At 37.2% G+C, this 19,650-nt stretch overlaps 2 long non-coding RNA genes across 2 annotated transcripts in view; one reads left to right on the top strand and one right to left on the bottom strand.

Annotated features, from left to right (window-relative positions):
* LOC139141637 (uncharacterized) overlaps nt 1-19,650 on the bottom strand; it is a 67,420-nt gene that overhangs the window by 11,402 nt on the left and 36,368 nt on the right. The gene's annotated exons all lie outside the window — the stretch shown is intronic.
* On the top strand, nt 3,241-13,343 carry LOC139141629 (uncharacterized). The gene is made up of 2 exons (XR_011554212.1): nt 3,241-3,511; nt 10,774-13,343. It is a non-coding gene; the product is annotated as an uncharacterized lncRNA (long non-coding RNA).

Here is a 19,650-nt window from a genome sequence, read left to right as displayed (position 1 = left end):
AAGCAAAGTATTAAGAGCGTACAGTTTGGTGCTACTAATTTACTGCCTGGTGGCCGTCCTTCAGTGCAAAAAAAGTCAGTTTAGATTTTGAACAAATATGCCAACATTTACTAAGCTATTCCCAGTTGTTTTATGTTTTCAAATGAACATTTCACAAATAATGATGCATAACATTAAGTCTCTGTCCTGCGGCCCCATAAAGCAGGGAAAACACCAGTCTACTTGCCACCCCTTTGTTTGAAATGGTTTTATCTTGGTTCAAATCAGGAGTCCAAAAGTGCAGGGTATCCCTGGTCATGCTTGCAGAATCCTGGCCAGCTGGGAGACACAATGTGCAAGTCGAAGTGAATATTTCTACATTGGCAACGTTATTGTCCAAAAAGTGAGAATGGCTCATTTTATACCATATATGCTTTGTTGGGTAACAGAGGGCAGTATCTTGTGCAGTGGGAGGGCAATGTATGGATGAACACAGTTGCTTTCTGATGTTACTGGATGTTGGAGGAGGGGGTTGTTGTAGCGTAACACCAATGTTCACGTTGAAATGAATGGGGAGGGTTGGGGTAATACCAGTGTTCCAGGAGAATAAATATCTGCTGCAGTAAGAGATACTGTAAAAAGAATTGTCACAGTTTATGGCAGGATATAGCAGTAATAGTAGACATGTTTTCACCTGATTGTCATCTTGTAGTATACCAGTACACTGTCAATCACCACAGTCAATCAGTTGAAGTTCACTGCAAAACTCAAATTACCCAGAATGACTTGGACTGACAGTTATTTACCAGATTGTCAGTGACAATTAATGACAATGATGTGTGGTCTTGAGTAATTGCTGCATTTGCCTGCTGTTCACAGGGTGACACATACCGGGGTACAAAATTGCTGAACACAAATAAATTACGGTGTCAAATCCATGCCAAAGTATTACTTTATATTTTACTCTTCTGAATTCAATTTTACAATTCATCATTGTTTTCTAAATTCAATTTAACAACTCAGCATTCTATTCTGAATTCAATTTGTTTTACAACTCAACATTCTATTCTGATCTCGATTTCACAACCCAATATTTCTCTTTACTTTCTGTATTACCATTCTAAATACAAATTTACAATTCAACTGCTGCTTGGACATATATGTATCAATGAAGCAATGGTCTGCATGCGGGTTTATCACCACTAGAACCGTTGCAAGCCAACCCGTATCTAAGGTTTTCTTTGTAGTTTACAATACCAGTACGTGTCACATTGAATAAATCAACACATGCCATCTTTATCACTGACTATATCTATGACTCAAGTTTTATAACTCTTGTTTACTACCAGGTACCTTGACATTGACAATGACATTATGTATATTTTCAACCATGAGCCATCAATGCATTCTGCTCAAGTTGTGAACTTTGCCCTGGAGGATCTACAGCGCATTCAGCTAGAAGTCAAAAGTTCACACTGTGGGCAGAATTTGTCAATGGTATGTGTTTAACATCAGTAACATCTATAAGTGTCATGTTAAACTACCGAGAAAGCCTATTTGTTGGCAACGACCCCTGACCCAAGTGCAATAAATATGCCAAAGCACCGCTGTGTATTCACAGTTAGGTATACAACGTGTATGAAAGTATGGCTATGTACAGGTACAGTATGTTTACAATCAAACTGGTTTGCAGTTCTGTCAACTTGTAGGAATACAATTATTCAAATTGTGAAAAATAAATAGAATCAAAGGATGTTTTTAGGATAGCTATAATGGTTAAAATTCTAAAGGTCAGAGTTTGAGCATTATAGTTGAACGCTATGAAACATCAACCCTACATTGATAGACAAGCTGTCACTCTAGAATTCAAATTCTTCATTCTAACATGAAAAATTCAAATCCTGCAAAATCCCAATTCTCTGAGTCCAAGATTGAATTCTTCTTGTGTGCAGTCATCAGATTCAACCTTCATGACAAGTGTATTTCCCATGGCATTTAGAAAATCAAAAACAGGAATTTGTTAATTTTAATTGCAAAATGAATTTAGAAGAATAAAATGGAGAGTAATAATGTTGAACAGTGAAATATAACGTTGAATTATGAAACTGTGAAATGATGAAGTAGCAGGTTGAGTAGTAGAATATAAAGGAGAATGCAGAATGAGATACTGATATGTTGACCTCATATATATATATATATATATATATATATATATATATATATATATATATATATATAAAATGTATAAATGTGCCCTCCCGGTTATCACCATAATGGCTTTATGGCAACCTCTGAACTTGGGCACAGAGTGTACGGTTACACATTGTTGAGGATTGAAAATATGGACTCACCAGAGTGCTCTAACGGCAATACGACAATATATATATATATATATATATATATATATATATATATATATATATATATATATATATATATATATATATATATATATATATAACTCTTTCATTGTTGTTTTTTGCAAAACCTTTATTTTACTTTATGATCAAGATCCCCACTGGGGTACGATTTCAATAAAGGCTTACTTTACTTTACTTTACAGAAAGTCGAGCTGTAAAATTGAATACAAAATAGAATGTCGTGTTGTAGAATTGACTACAGAATGAAATGTTGAGTTGTACAAGTGAAAACAGAAAACTGAATTCAGAATAGTAAAATAGGAAGGAAAGTAATTTTGGCATGGATTGAACACCATAAATAGATATCATGAAAAAAATCATTTTGGTTTACAGAGTAACCAGTTCATGGAAAAGGCACATTGCACAAGTGCACAGTTTTAAGAGCTTGTATGTACACACACCACGGTGGCTTGTGGTTCGGTACACGGTGTAGGGCCGCTGTGTGCATTAGAAATGTAGGATTTCTAATGCACACAGCGGCTTTCGCCGTGTACACAAGCGACTGACCATGGATGTACAAATCCATACTGTGACACACGCGCACTGCATACAGTACCTGGGACTGCTTAAATAGGCTCCTACTACCTCCATGGGTCCGGGTTGTTCAGGCAGTTGTTTCTCTTCCATGTCGCAAGATTTCAGTAAAAACTTGAATCAAAAGAAATTCGGAAGTTCGTCATCTGGTGTCCGGTGGCTGCATGTGTCGTTTGTAAACCAGGTCCCGTCGAGCCGTCTGAGACGATCTCAATCTCCATTCTAAGATCACTTTGCCGTTCAAAGCAAAGTCACGCGTGAAGCAAAGTGACCCAAGACTGATGACATGACCTGTACCTTCGATAGGGGTAGTGCGCACGACAGGGAGCCTGTCACCTGGGAAATGGAATGTGTCATGTGGGAATGCTCACGTTTAGTCACGGAATATGAGATCAAAGGTCATAGGCCAGGCTTTTGCGCAAGCGCTTCCCTCAAATAACTATTGCTGTTCGTACATATATCTATACTGCATACAGCTGTACAGTCTTCTCCGCTAGGTGACAGGGTACCGTACGCTGTGAGATCAAACCCGATTGAAACCACCACATTTGTTAATAGAGAAAGTGCATGAGCACAAAGTGAGTATCATTTTTTTTGTCATTTGTGATAGACTTGTAACAGAAGGGAATGAGAGTATTGAGACGCAACAACTGTTGCAGCACTATGACTATGACTTATCCATATCTCATTCATTTTACGTGGAAATGTAGAGACTCGCAACATATCTCTATTCATAATAATGGTTTTGCTTATCAATGTTTTCCTTCATGTTATTCCTTGGTGACATATTGTATTTGAGCATTGACATTGACATTTTATGATATCCATTGACATTTAGAAAATTTGGAGTTGCACATCTGTCACATGGGAATGAAAAGGCTCTCAACACATCTCCAACCGCTAGCATGGAATTATCTATAAATGTTTATCTTCATTTTCTTTCCTGGTGACATATTCTGAATCATTTTGAGCATTGACATGGGAATCTTGTTGTATTGATTTGCATTTAGAGCATTCAGAGTCACACACCTGTCACATAGGAATTGAGAGTCTGTCAACACATCCCCAACAACCATAATTGTGTAACTTATCTATGTTTCCCTCAATTTTCTTTCTTATTGACCTATTCTGAAACAATTTGAGCATTAATATAGGAATTATGTTGTATTGATTGACATTTAGAGCATTCAGAGTCATGACACACATGTCACATGGGAATGAAGAGTTTCTCAACACAGCTCCGACAACAATATTTTATGTCTTACACATCTTCTCATATCTTTTAAGTTTTCCTCACCTATTCTCAACCCCTTTAATTTATTACATTTTAATTTTGTTTTATTACTTGTAATTTAGACCTTTGGGAGTCCCACACCTGTCACGTGGGAATGGAGAGTTTCTCAACACAGCTCCAACCACAATATTTTGTGTCTGACACATCTTTCCTATCTTTTAAGTTTTCCTGACCTATTCTAAACCCTTTTTAATTATTGCACTTGAATTTTGTTGTATCACTTGTTATTTAGACCTTTCGGAGTCACTGACCTGTCACGTGGGAATGGAGAGTTTCTCAACACAGCTCCAACCACAATATTGTGTGTCTGACACATCTTCTCATATCTTTTATGTTTCCTGACCTATTCTCAACCCTTTTTAATTATTGCATGTGAATTTTGTTGTTTAACTTGTAATTTAGACCTTTGGGAGTCACACACCTGTCATGTGGGAATGGAGAGTTTCTCAACACAGCTCCAACCACAATATTGTGTGTCTGACACATCTTCTCATATCTTTTATGTTTCCTGACCTATTCTCAACCCTTTTTAATTATTGCATGTGAATTTTGTTGTTTAACTTGTAATTTAGACCTTTGGGAGTCGCACACCTGTCACGTGGGAATGGAGAGTTTGTCAACACTGCTCCAACCACAATATTGTGTGTCTGACACATCTTCTCATATCTTTTATGTTTCCTGACCTATTCTCAACCCTTTTTAATTATTGCATGTGAATTTTGTTGTTTAACTTGTAATTTAGACCTTTGGGAGTCGCACACCTGTCACGTGGGAATGGAGAGTTTGTCAACACAGCTCCAACCACAATATTGTGTGTCTGACACATCTTCTCATATCTTTTATGTTTCCTGACCTATTCTCAACCCTTTTTAATTATTGCATGTGAATTTTATTGTTTAACTTGTAATTTAGACCTTTAGGAGTCACACACCTGTCACGTGGGAATGGAGAGTTTCTCAACACAGCTCCAACCCCCATATTGTGTGTCTGACACATCTTCTCATATCTTTTATGTTTCCTGTCCTATTCTCAACCCTTTTTAATTATTGCATGTGAATTTTGTTGTTTAACTTGTAATTTAGACCTTTGGGAGTCACACACCTGTCACGTGGGAATGGAGAGTTTGTCAACACAGCTCCAACCACAATATTGTGTGTCTGACACATCTTCTCATATCTTTTAAGTTTTCCTCACCTATTCTGAACCCCTTTAATTTATTACATTGGAATTTTTTTGTATCACTTGTAATTTAGACCTTTGGGAGTCACACACCTGTCACGTGGGAATGGAGAGACTCACATCATATCTCCAACCACTATGCATTACTTATGCATATCATGTTTTTCTCGTTTTCTTTCTTGGTGACCTATTCTGAAACGGTTGAAGTATTGACATGGGAATTTTGTTGTATCAATTGACATTTGGAGCATTCAGAGTCACACACCTGTCACGTGGGAATGGAGAGTCTCAACATATCTCCAGCCACTATAATGCTGTTACTTATTCATGATCTCCTACATTTATGTTTTTGTGAGCTATTCTGAACCAGTTTCAATAATCACTTTGGAATTTTAGTTATCTATTGACATTTGGAGCTGTCGGAGTCACACACCTGTCACATGGGAATGGTACGGTGGCCCATATGTGACAGGTATAAACTTATTTACACAGACAAAACTTTAGTTTTGATGGACAAAACTTTAATTTTGGGGGACATAACTCTAATTTTTGCGGACAAAACTCTAATTTGGGAGGACACATTTCTGATTTCTACGGACACAATTCTAATTTGGGCAGACAACACTTTGATTTGGACAGACACAATTCTAATTTGGGCAGACAACACTTTGATTTGGACAGACACAATTCTAATTTGGGCCACCAGATCTTTATTTTCTACGGACACAATTCTTTTTTCAGCGGACAAAACTTTCATTTGGACGAACACATATTTAATTCTTATGGACACAAGTCTTATATTGTACAGACACAACTCTATTTTTCTTGGACACAATTTTAATTTCTTGAGATACAACTTTAATTGCTCCGGGACAGGTCTCATTTCCACGTAGGCAACTCCTATTTCAATGGCCTTCCCTCTAGTGTTCAATGAGACAACAAGCAACTTACAAAGACAAATCTTTAACTTTCGAGGACAAAACTTTCTTTTCCTCACGGCGGATATTGAAGTATCCCACAATACTGTTCGTCTACATCGCAGTAGATCGCCTCGCCAACCATGGTGCTAGTGCTTACTGTATGTTACATCTATTTATGGTTGAAAAGGTACTAAAATCATCTTACAGCTTCATTTCATTGTAAGATTTGCAATGAAATGACGCTGTAAGATAATTGATGTACTTTTTTAGTCTCCTCAGGCAAGGACATTGTTCAATATGAAATTGTAGAGCCAAATGCACTCTAAAATTCAGTTAAGTAGAGCCCAGAATTGTTTCACACCTCTGGAGCAAACTTCAGCCAAATAAATCAACTATTCCTGGGCAGTTCTATATCTTTCTCCAAGTACATTGAGGGTGGGGGTTAGTAGTTATCAGACAGTGTTTACTTTCATAACATAATTTTGAGACATATCTAATCTTAAATTGTAATTCTGAAATCACTACAGAAAGTTGCTGATCATAGACCTTAGAAATCAAACAAGGTGTGTAAGATGTCTCATAGGTCCAAGTTTACACTCAATGGATCTTGCATTATGGCAAATATGTGTGTGCACAAAGAATAGAGAAAAAATGATAAAAAAGCTATTGATTGGGCTACTGTTGCATGCTTGTTTTTTGAAATAAATGTTTTTTTATTCAGCAACTAAGCATATACGTTGTCCATACATGCTTGCATGTGAATGAAGTTACATTAAAGAACCACATGTGAAGTAACACCAAGAGAGTTATTGGATATTTCACATTGCAAAACTCTCTACAAAATACCCCATTGCAAATTTTGTAACAATTAAGTGGCCTCTACACCAAATCAGCGTAAGGATCAGACTTTGAGATGAAGATTTAGATGCATCTGAAGTTTACTTATCAAAACAAAGAGTTCTGGCTGTATGGATGCAGGTATTGGTGACTAAATACATACTATTTATATGAATTTATAAATGGGCCTGAAATATGTTTGCATATACGGATAGTTTTCAATTGGATTCGAACCCACAACATACGGCATCAGTCGCCTAGCTGAGAGGCCTGGGACAGAACCAGTCGGCTAAATCTCCACTCCCAAAAAAGAGTGGTTCAATAGCCGGCTAAGTTGTTACATTTTTCTGACTGAGACCTTTCAACACGTTGTAGAGTTCGTGAAGCACTCACGCACGCATGCTCACTATCATACATCGCACATACACACTTTATCGAAGCGAAGAAACGAATTTCATCGCTTTAACTGGGCGAACGATAACCTCGGGGACAATTCTGTCCACCAGCAGTGTTACCGACCCAGGATAGAAAATACGGATAGTATGCTTTAACATGTACTCAAACTCCCCCTGTAAGCCCAATGACTTCCTGACAACCATATATAGCATGAAACATGAATGAAGGATTTTAAAATGACAAACAGTTTTGAATTACTGAACCAACATTCTTCACTGTACTGAAATTTGCATATTCCCCCCCCCCCCCTTTGACACATACTGTAAAAGACAATGGAATATTTACCTATATGAATCTTTGTAAAGAAAATGTGATCCCATTCACTAGAACACTTGGAACTGAATACAACTGAGATACTGCATACTGTTTCTTCCATTGCAATATTTGATGTTTTAGAAAATGAAGAGAAATTTCAAGTATACTGATATCTATTTGTTGTCTTTCCTGTTTTGTCACAAACAGTATTTTTATGATATACTTTCAGCCAATGTTATTAATAGAAAAATATCTGAGACAAGAATATTGGCGACAGTTGATTCACAAATTTTATTGAGCTGCAGCTCATGGGGCTTTAACAATACAAAACAAAAATTTACTATTCCACTGCATTCATTCCTTAATGCATATTATGTGCCATCACTTGCACATAAGAGTAAATTGTCATACAGGGCTTTGACTTCCCGCCAATTTTCTGGTACTGACAGTTGACAACTTTGAACCACATACTTGAAGTAATCCTGGTATTCATTTGTACCATCTGATTCAATGATTTGTGTTTCTGCATAGTTTATTTTTTGCTCTGGAACAGGCAGAATCAAATTGCCTGTGCCACCATGGTGTTCTGGAATGAAGAACAATGAGTCAGGTCTACCACACACAGTCTCATTTCGAGACTGTCTTATATAGTGTGTGTTCCAGTGTTCTTTCACATGATCCAAGTCTTCTTGAAGGAGGCCGGCAAAACAAAACCATAAACATTCCTTATTCAGTCTATCACTACTGTCAAAGATACCCTGTGCTTCCAAATCTTTGAACAGGTTGATCCATCATGATGAACGATTTCTGCGAAGAAATGACCACCAAGCCTCAATTCTTTGATTACGTTGTGAGGCAACATATCTGTGAGCATCTGAGTCATCTCGAAAGAAGCACTGAATTACTGCCACTATCCTGTTTTCAGTAGCCAAATCAGTATCCAACTCAATGGGGCACCCTCAAAATTCACGCACAGCATGTAAATAGTATGCGGCCACATTGTCTGGCAAGTTATTAGAACGGGTTATATACAGCCATAAAATCTTCCTGCTATATCCATCAACATACCCGTGTACAGGGAACCCAAAGGGCTTTAGCTTATCGTAGCCATCGATGTGCCACACACAAATGGGTCCTGGGCAAAGATACTCCTTCTGTTTAAGACGGTGCGCTCCCCGTAATTCGCTGCCTTCCGGATCCAATGCCCTCAACATTTCTTGAACAACACTTCTTGGCACACGTATGCCACGCAACTGAAGGGAATGCCACACTGTTCTATAGCCTCTACACAGCCAGGGTCATCCAGTATCTGAATAATAGAGTCCCTCACAACAATGGTATCATAATGAGCAGATCGTCGCCGTAAATTCAACCGTGCCAATCGCCTCATGAGAGTTCTTGGACTGATATGAATGTCATAATATTTTGCCAGGAACAACACAATTTCGTCGTACCTATATCCTCTATAAAAGAAATACTACATCAAGTCGTCTTCGCAATACTCCGCAATAAAGTCGCTACAAGTCTCCATTGCCAACGCAGCAGCACAGCGCCATTAGCGGACGAACAGTATTGTGGGATACTTCAATATCCGCCGTGAGGAAAAGAAAGTTTTGTCCTCGAAAGTTAAAGTTTTGTCTCTGCAAGTTGCTTGTTGTCACATTGAACACTAGAGGGCAGGCTGTTGAAATAGGAGTTGCCTACGTGGAAATGAGATTTGTCCCGGAGCAATTAAAGTTGTATCTCAAGAAATTAAAATTGTGTCCAAGAAAATTAGAGTTGTGTCTCTACAAAATAAGACTTGTGACCATAAGAATTAAATATGTGTTCGTCAAAATGAAAGTTTTGTCCGCTGAAAAAAGAATTGTGTCCGTAGAAAATAAAGATCTGGTGGCCCAAATTAGAATTGTGTCCGACCAAATCAAAGTTTTGTCTGCCCAAAGTAGAATTGTGTCCGTAGATAATAGAGATCTGGCGGCCCAAATTAGAATTGTGTCCGTCCAAATTAACGTTTTATCTGCCTAAATTAGAATTGTGTCCGTAGAAATAGAGATGTGTCCTTCAAAATTAGAGTTTTGTCCTCAAAAATTAGAGTTATGTGCCCAAAAATTAAAGTTTTGTCCATCAAAACTAAAGTTTTGTCTGTGTAAATAAGTTTATACCTGTCACATATGGGCCACCGTAGAATGGAGACTCTCAACACTTCTCCAAACACTATAATGTTGTAACTCATCAATGTTCTCCTTCATTTTATGTTTTTATGAGCTATTCAAAAGCAGTTTGAATATGACATGATAATTTTTACCTATCCATATACATTTTGAGCAGTCGGAGTCACACACCTGTCATGTGGGAATAGACACTCTCAACACATCTCCATCCACTACAGTGGTGTGACTTATTCATGTTCTTCATCAATCTAAGATTGTAGTGTGTGATCTATTCTGAACCAGTTTGAGCAATGACATTGGAATTTTATCTGTATTGCTATTTAGCCCAGTCGGAGTCATACACCTGTCACGTGGGAATGGAGTCTCTCTCATACCACATAAAACCTCATAATGACCATCATCCTTGCCACATACCAAAACTTTCACAAACAGTGCATGAATCTCTTGTAACAATACTCACAGCAATCATGTAGATATCAAGATAATGGGAATTTTAACATTCAGTCAATTTAAAATTCTGTGAGCAATAAGAAATAATGATGATGTAACTATGCTGATGTGTTGTAAGAGTATTTTGAAAAGACATTGATTTGAGAAAGTAATAGTGCATTTTATCATAGATTTAACACCTCTTACCATCCCCCGTCAAAACATCAGATTTTCATTGTTGTAAATACACTACACAGGTATATTAAGTTGTCTTGCTATGTTTTCTTTTTTGTACTCAGATTGGCAGTTGACTATGTAGACGAGGTACTTTGCAAAGAAGCAGTTGTCTTGTGTCAAGAAGGAAAGGCATAAGCCTGGAAGATGCAGACATTAGCTTTGTATAGTAATAGAGATTTTGCACATATGAGGGTTGGGTGAAAAGTTTTGAGCCTAACTACAGAGCGATGCCAGATCAATGAAGCTTGGTTTGAATATATTTCAACTCTTCAGATGGCAACCTAGAAAAGGGACAAACTATCAATGGAGAGTACTATTTTAACCTGTTGAGGGAGTTACGGGAGGCTGACAAAAATACGACGAGGGAAAGTTGAGAAAAGGTGTCTTGTTCCATCCGGACAATGCTCCACCTCACAAGTCAGTCATTGACATGGCAACAGTGCATGACTGCGGCTTCAAACTCATCTTACGTACCCACCATACTCTCCTGACCAGTAGCACCCTCAGACTTTCATCTCTTCCCCCACATGAAGAAATAGTTCGCTGAAAAGCATTTTGTATTTTTAAGGCAATTTTTGTCATTTTTGGTCAAAAATCTTTTTCATAAAAAAGTAATTGTCATAGCTTTGATATTTAGTATACAGGTTCAAAGAGGTTATCAACATGTAATCTATTCAAAATATGATGAAATGTACAATTTTGTAATTTTGGAGCAATATTTGCCATTTTTGGTTAAAAAGTGTGTTTCTAAAAACCTGCTTGTCTGATAGCTTTGATATTTGGTATACAGGTTCCTATAGGTCACCCTAGTGTGATATATTGACATTGTGATGAAATCTTCTATTTTGTATTTTGACACAAGTTTTATCATTTTTTGTCAAAAACTTTGTTTCGCAAAAGTTACTCATCTGATAGCATTTTTGTCAAACTGCCTGTATAAGTGTCCACCTAGTGTCAGAGACGGATGGCAAAGACACTGTAGGTATAAATGACAGTTTTCTATGCGTGCTAGTGATGAATGTCTGTGTAAATATGGATCTGTAATGAAACATTCTTCTGTCATAACAATACATTGTATTGCCAAGGGACCTCTGCACTCAGTATATATTTCATAATTTGGTGTTATGCTATGTACGTCCTCTATACTGTCCATGCCTAAAGTAGCTACAGGGACTTTGGCCCTATGTTTCATTGTTCTCCTTGTGTGACGGTAGTTCTAGTCTGTTTGTACATCACTGTATTTACACAAAATGAATACAACCTGAAAACTCCTGCATGGTAAGCCATGAACATGTTGTATTACCTATGTGGTCCAGTATTTTAAAATAGCTCAGACGTAGTACACTCTGACTCAAAATATTTAGGTATGAAGTATTTCACATGTACTTTATACATATTTGCTCTGCTTCAAATGCATGATTGACATAGCTACGTCTAGAACACTACAATATGTATTTACAAAATGGGAACACGATTAGAAACAAGAAGTGACATAAATGTGAAACACAAAGTTCAGTTCTAAAGAGAACAAGTGATTGATCTTCATGAAACTTGTGGAAAGAGCATTGGTTGCACTGAACTGTTAGCAGAACAGGAAACAGGCAAGCTGTGTAATTGAGGAGTTGCCAACAATGTCAGGTGTAATTATCATCTAGGCTGTAAATGATTAAAAAGGGAAACTCAAGCAAATTGCTAAAACTCTGTAACCACATACCACATTTTGTTGAAACTTTGTACGGAGGTTCTTTATGGTAATTCTAGTTACATTTGTTCAACTTGTGGTTAAAGTTTTGAAAATTGTCTTTGTGATAAATTTTCCCTTTTTTGGGTCAAAATCTTCTCAAGAAGTGTTCGTCAAATTGCTTTTAAACTTGGTACGCGTGATCCCGGGGTTCGCCTCTGTAAGATATGTTCAAATTGTGGTAAAATTTTTATATTTGTATTTTTGGGGTAATTTTTTGCTTTTTTGCTCAAAAAATCATTTTCTCTGAATTAACGATTTGATTTATTGTAACTATTATTGTAACCATCAATATTAGTAAGATTGAGTGTATGAGTCTCAGAACAGGAAGCTAAACTATTTATGAACTGAACAAAATTCATGTGATTGAAGTTTAAGCACATCATGTTACAAGTGAATGCAAATTTACCATGCAGTAGTCAATCAGTACCAGCAAATACCAGCCTTTTTTAATGTAGGATATTTGTAAGACTTTATAAGAATACAGCCACACAATTTTGACAAATAGAATACATTATACTATGCAGGGTCCATAACACTCATGGAAAGTCCTAAACAATATTTTAATGTTGAAGCTTCCCATAAAGTTCATTGAAATAGTAATTTTGTCCTGAAAGTCATCGATAATTGATTATTCGCATACAATTTCAACAGACATGAGCATCAGAAGTGATATATTGTGAAGTGGTATGTTGCATTCTGAAAGTGTTCTTTTAAATTGCCATTGACAGCATGGAAACTCTTTACATTTTATTTCGCTTTGATTAGGTGGAAATTAACTTTTTTATCACTGCTTGTTCCATGTTAACTTTTTAACTTACAATTTTGTATAAGTGAAAAATATATAGAGTATTGTTACATTATTCAAAATAATAAAATCTATGAAAGGTATCATATTGTGTGTTGTCATAATTCCAGTGTTATTTGTCAATCATACATAAATCATGATATCATACGTAAAGGATTATGACTTCTTTCACATTCTGTAATTCATTTTCGGGTGATTTGACCAATTGATAAATCACTACCATCAGTATTCTATTAATAGTATATTTGTGTATCAGCTATCGAACTGCCAACTGTCGGTTTCTGTAACACACAAGTAAAATTATCAAATAAATAGCGAATAGTATGGAGGATGATTCCTTGTTAAAGATAAAATGAGAATGTGAAACAAATATGGTTGATGTCCATCAATGAGACATAGATGTAACAAAATAGGCACAACTTTTGTCAGTATATTACAGTTTACGGACAAGACCACATACTAACTTTCTCAGACTTTTAACTCCTGATGAAGGGGTAAAAGATATACTACGCATTTGCTGTACAATCTGGCCAATCCTGATTTACCAGCTGATCTCCATGTAGTGTAAAGCAAGGCGTGCAGTGTTTCATCCAGATAGAGGGATTCCCCCTCTGTTGACATGTTAGCATTTGTCAGGGGAGCGAGGCCCTCTCCATGAAATGCTAGTTACACCTTAGAGATACAAGTAGAACATATGAACTGGTGAAATCACCCCTGTAAATGTTCTGGTAAAGGGGGAATCCCCCTGATGATGCCATCCTGGATGAAACATTGTACAAGCTGCAGTTTATGCTTCTTTGACAACATCATTCCAACCCGGTACTGAATGATAGTGCTTTTGGTTTTCTTGAATTGAATACTTGCCTTGGTCAACGCATTACAAATTGAGTTACAAGTTGAATAATATGATGACGAAAGAGCCTAGCCAGCTCTCTGTAAAAGACAGATATCGGCCACATTAAAAAGGTTCTTCATATACAAGCGATTGGTTGGGTCATCAACAATCAGGCCTACAATACACGATTTTCATCATTATGCAGCGGCCTTTTAGAACGACTACCATAGAAAACTTTGGTCACAACTTTAAACACACATATATACACATAAACACATACACATACATACATACATACATACATACATACATACATACATACATACTCTTTAGAAATCACAGTGCTCAATGTTGAAGCAGAGCATTATAAATTATAACACAAATTACTTCAAGTACAAAGTAATGATATCAGATAAACTTAATGGCATTAAGTATGCATGAAACTTAAGTAACAAATATAATTACTTTGTACTTGAAGTGATTTGTGTTATATATATATACATATATTGTATATATATATATATATATATATATATATATGAGAAACACACGCATTTCTATGGTAACATTTTGCAGTAAAAGGGGGCTCGGACAACGCAATATAAAATATTTTTGCATCAGTTTGTTTTGTCGACCATGATCTGGCTAACCGGCGTTACCGCGGCCCTCTCTCGAAAAATTGAACTCCTCGACACTCTATAACTGCGTATTTCAATCGCCGACGACCTCGCACAAACCCTACGTTTAAATCACAGGCGCTCCTTAGCTTGGTAGTCTGCTAAGTAGATCGATTTTCGGATCGATCTATTGATCCCGTAGTCGATAAGCCCGCCGCTGCAACCTAAGTGTCGGGCATATCAACCGCGGGATCTACAATAGATCGATCCGATAATCGATCTACTTAGCAGACTACCCAGCTAAGGAGCGCATGTGGTTTAAATGCTCGTTTCCAAACAAAATATACATTTCACATAGCCTGATTTCCATGATTTCCTATATATTGCCACCCGCCGGTTTGATTATAAACAATACGTTTATAGTACAGAGAGCATACAGAGGGCGTTCGTCGCAATGCGGAAGTGCATATACGTGACCTGTCAAAATTTTCCCACATGACAGTCTCCTCATGCGCGCGAACTCCATAAGTGGTACCTTCAGGGACAAGTTTCTTTACTCTAGCGCCACCACATCACACAGTACGTATTTCCTTTGTCTCTCTTTGCCAAACTTTATAAAAGACAAAACTTAATGCATCACATATGGAGAGGAAAAATAATAATAATATTTTCAGTGTGTTTTAAGTGACAAAAGCTAATCATGCTTAACCTTTCAAGGGCGCGAAATAAGTGACCTGTGACCTATGGGTCAACAGTTTTGACCCTAAACCGGAAGTTCCACTATGTCTACCATAATAATGATTATGTAAACTCTCGGCAGGTCGACGTTCACTGCAAATTGCAATCATCACCTTACACACAAGTGAACGTACTGTTATTGCTGCATGCACATCCTTACTGGTAAGTATAAGTTACTAGCTGTTACAGAGTTACGGGTAAGCCTAACTCACGTACCGCGAGCTAGCTGCAGTACAGTAGCTCGAGGTTTTGCCTGGGTATTGCCGTCCGACCCAAATACCCAGGCAAACCTCGTGCTACGGTACTGTACTGCAGCTAGCCGCGAGCCAAAGCTTAAGCCAAAGCTTAACATGCACGATTAGCATGTTAAGCTAGGAAATAGGTGCATTTTCACTCCAATTTAATTCATTGATTCATTTTCATGGATAAATCAACATTCGGGTTTCAACGCCGCCTTCTAAATGCATGAACTGGTGACTAGGGACTGTGTGTTTACGAATTCTACATCAAGGGGCATATGCAGAAAGGGACTCGAGAGAAATTATAGGGAGGGAAGGAGGGCCAGTATTTTTCAAAATCACACTTCCCGTAAAATGGTAACATTAAAAATTGATCAATCAAAATTCTGTTTATTATTTTTGTAGAACATATGGTAAGGTTGCTATATTTCAAATATCTAGGTCTTAAGCCATGATAATATCAAGAAGAGTTTTACAATATTATTTTTGAGAATTTTTTACCTTTGACCTGCAACCCCCCCCCCCCCCCCCCCCCGTAGAAATCTGTATTCCAAATTTCAAAGCTGTTCGACTAGTACTTTTTGAGAAACACATTTTTTGACCAAAAATGGGAAAAATTGCCCCAAAAATTCAAAATTGCAGATTTCATCATTATTTCAATACATATCATTTACTTCATCTATAGAAACCTGTATACCAAATTTCAAAGCTATCAGATTAGTTTTGGAAATACCCATGTTTTGACCAAAAATGGCAAAAATTGCCCCCAAAATACAAAATTACAGATTTCATCAGAAATTCAATATATATTACCTAGCTAGTCTGTAGAAACCTGTACACCAAATTTTAAAGCTATCAGACCAGTACTTTTTGCACTAATTATGCACATCTATAAATTAGAGGCTAGCCAACAGAGGTGGAGGTCTGAAGTTTAGTGAACAGAGATGATAATGTTCATTAAAGATTTCAGCTAAAATATAGCGACCAGGATGACATTTGACCCAGCCAATATGGCTATAGGTCTGATTTTTGCTGGACGGCCATCATGGGAGGAAAGTGTACAGCAAAAATATCAAGTAACCAGGATGACCTTTGACATGAAATTAACGTATTTGCCAGTACATTTGTGCAACAGCCTTCATATTTGGTGGGATTAGGCATCACATTATGAATTAGTAAATATTTGTCAAATAAAATATTATTGATGTTGACTATATAGCACGTACAGGGATGGCATAATAATTGGTGAGGGTCACTTTTCTCAGCATCATTTTGAAAAATTCGCCCTCCCTCCGTATAATTTTTTTTCCAGTCCCTTACCGGCCAGCACATGTTGAATTCGTGAACACACATATCGCAGGTCACCACTTCATGCACATACAAGGCGTCTATTAAATGTGATTTAACAGTGAAAATGAATCGATAAAGTGAATTAGAGTGAAAATGCACTTATTTCTAGCTTAACGTGCTAATTGTGCATCGTGAACTTTGGATTGCGGCACGCGGATCGTGGCTCGTGGCACGCGGGATGCAGCACGTGAATTAGGGCTTACCCCAGAGTGACTATTACTGTAGTCCTGTGTACAGGTCTGTGTGTTCCTGGCGTTATACGTCCCCCTGTGGTGGAGGCCGTATAAATGCCACGAACACACAGACCTGTACGCAGGGCAACTGTTACTGGAACTATTTACTGCAATCACACTCACAAGGCGGGTGAGCCGATGAAACACTGTGGTTCAGAAGCACACACACACATGGCCAATGAGCTATGACTTTGTGCAAGTGTGATCGATATCATCACAGGGCTAGTCTAGCAAAGCGTTTATTCTTTTATTCCTTTGAAGCTATTACTCAAAAAGTCTCTGATTGTTCTTTGGAAAAAATTTACACCAACACCTAGTTCCAAAAAATCGAAATCAAAAAACGAAGAAAAAGCAACCTTGGTTTGCACGTTTTATAAATCTTGCAGTACGAACAGTTATATTTTGGTAGCCCACTCCTGGCTATAACTGAACGCTCCCTAAGGTTGGAAGAGAGGATGTGGCATTTGGTCAGTGATTCCAGCTTTTTGTTTCAGGTCTGGGTGAATCTTGGTCATTAGGGGCATGAGAGGAAGGTTAATATACACAAACACTCTGTCACTTTCGCCAAGATGTGGGATCAAAGAAAGGGAAAGGAATTGAATACACTTAGACACACTGCAAACAACAGTGAAGGTGGTGAAAACTTTATCCTTAATGTACTAAATGGAGGTAGAACACAGCCCTGGCAATCATATATAGTCTCATCATGTGACCAGGAAGTCAAGAAGTTTAAGTGAATCAGAGCATACATCGTCTGACGTAGAAATGGTAGGAATGGAAAAACTCGCTGTATGCAGGCAATGTATCTCAAAAAGCAAGACAGAAACAAACCTTTTTCCCATCCTACGTCTTAATTGTCTACTCATTTTACTGCATGTACCGGTACCAGTAAATTTTATCAGATACATGACAGAGCTTCTGGAGTTGTATTCACAATTTACAATGTCATTGCTACCAATACCAAGATTTCACAGCAAACATCACCTGAGATAGCTAGGTTATTATCCCATTTATAATAAATTAATCCAATGTATCTTTGACATCTAGTTATGTCTACATTCCATATTTTGAACTGATAATATAATTATTCCTTTCAAGTTTTGCACAGAGGAAATGATTTAGTACTAAGATTTTTCACGTTTTGACAATTACAGAACAGTACAGAGACACTATGGAGATAAGAGACAACAAAATGGTTCACCACATCTTTGATATTGAGCAGTGCATTCTGGGAATCATTCATCAAGCCAACAACATATCATCTTGATTTTAGCAGATGACTGACTCGGCAAGTACCGGTACACGTAAGATTCATGCAATTGACATGTCAAAATACTGTTGATGAAGTTATTATGTGAAAGCACAGAATTGTAATGCGCCCACTGTAGGAAAGACACCTTGATCACTTTATTCCATCGACATGCTAAATGAAACCAAAATAAGGCTTGTTTTCTCTGACCTGACCCCAGGAAACAGGGAAATACATAATATCTTTGATGTCCATGAAAATAGGAAAACAACAGAGTTCGGCAAGTTCATAAAAATACCGTCAAGGACACTATGTGCTCACATTCGGTTTGAATTGGTCCATTCGAGAGATATTTAAACCAGGAAAAACAAGAATGACAAAAGCAAATAAGTCTCCAACTTAGGTACTGGAAGTCATCTTTAGGAACATGCATATCAACTTCTATAGCAATGGGAGCAAATGTCAACAACAAAAAACAGAGGCTTGATGAAAAGAAAAGGTGGGAGTGGGCAAATAATGCACTAGGGATCTGGTAAAAAAGTAATGCTACATCATCAATCTTCTAGACCCTACCCCCTCCTGAATATCAAATGTTCCATCCCTTGGTATTACATAACGCCAGATGACAGGAAATATATTTACAACCTTGGGGATTTTTTAATTAATGCCATGAGTGTTATCATTCTAATGTAAACAGCACTTAAGTTAGTTACAGATAGTGAAATGCCTTCCACTGTGGATGGTGATTACAACATCTGGAATTATCCTGGATCCAAATTTCTTATCAGTTCTTGTATGTCTTACATAGAAAAGTTGCAAAAATTGGTCCAAAATGAAAAAAAATCACCTCAGCTTTGTTTTCTGGATCAAATTTTCCTACAAATTGATACCAAATATGACAAAATTATGTTCACAGCCTTCAAAATTGTCTCACAACATATCCTGGGTTGGTGTAGGTCACTTAAGGTCACAAACTGAGAAAATTACCTAAAATAAACGAATTTTGGGGTTTCCCAACACTTTGAGCAGAAAATTTATCTCATAACATCTTTTGGAACTTTATACCAAATTACAAAGCTATCAAACAAGGGACTTTATACCAAATTACAAAGCTATCAAACAAGTAATT

Source organism: Ptychodera flava, chromosome 1 (genome assembly GCF_041260155.1).
Source record: "Ptychodera flava strain L36383 chromosome 1, AS_Pfla_20210202, whole genome shotgun sequence".
In the NCBI taxonomy this organism is placed as follows: Eukaryota; Metazoa; Hemichordata; class Enteropneusta; family Ptychoderidae; genus Ptychodera; species Ptychodera flava.
Note: the sequence above shows the minus strand (reverse complement) of the source record. Positions and strands in the feature narration are given on the sequence as shown.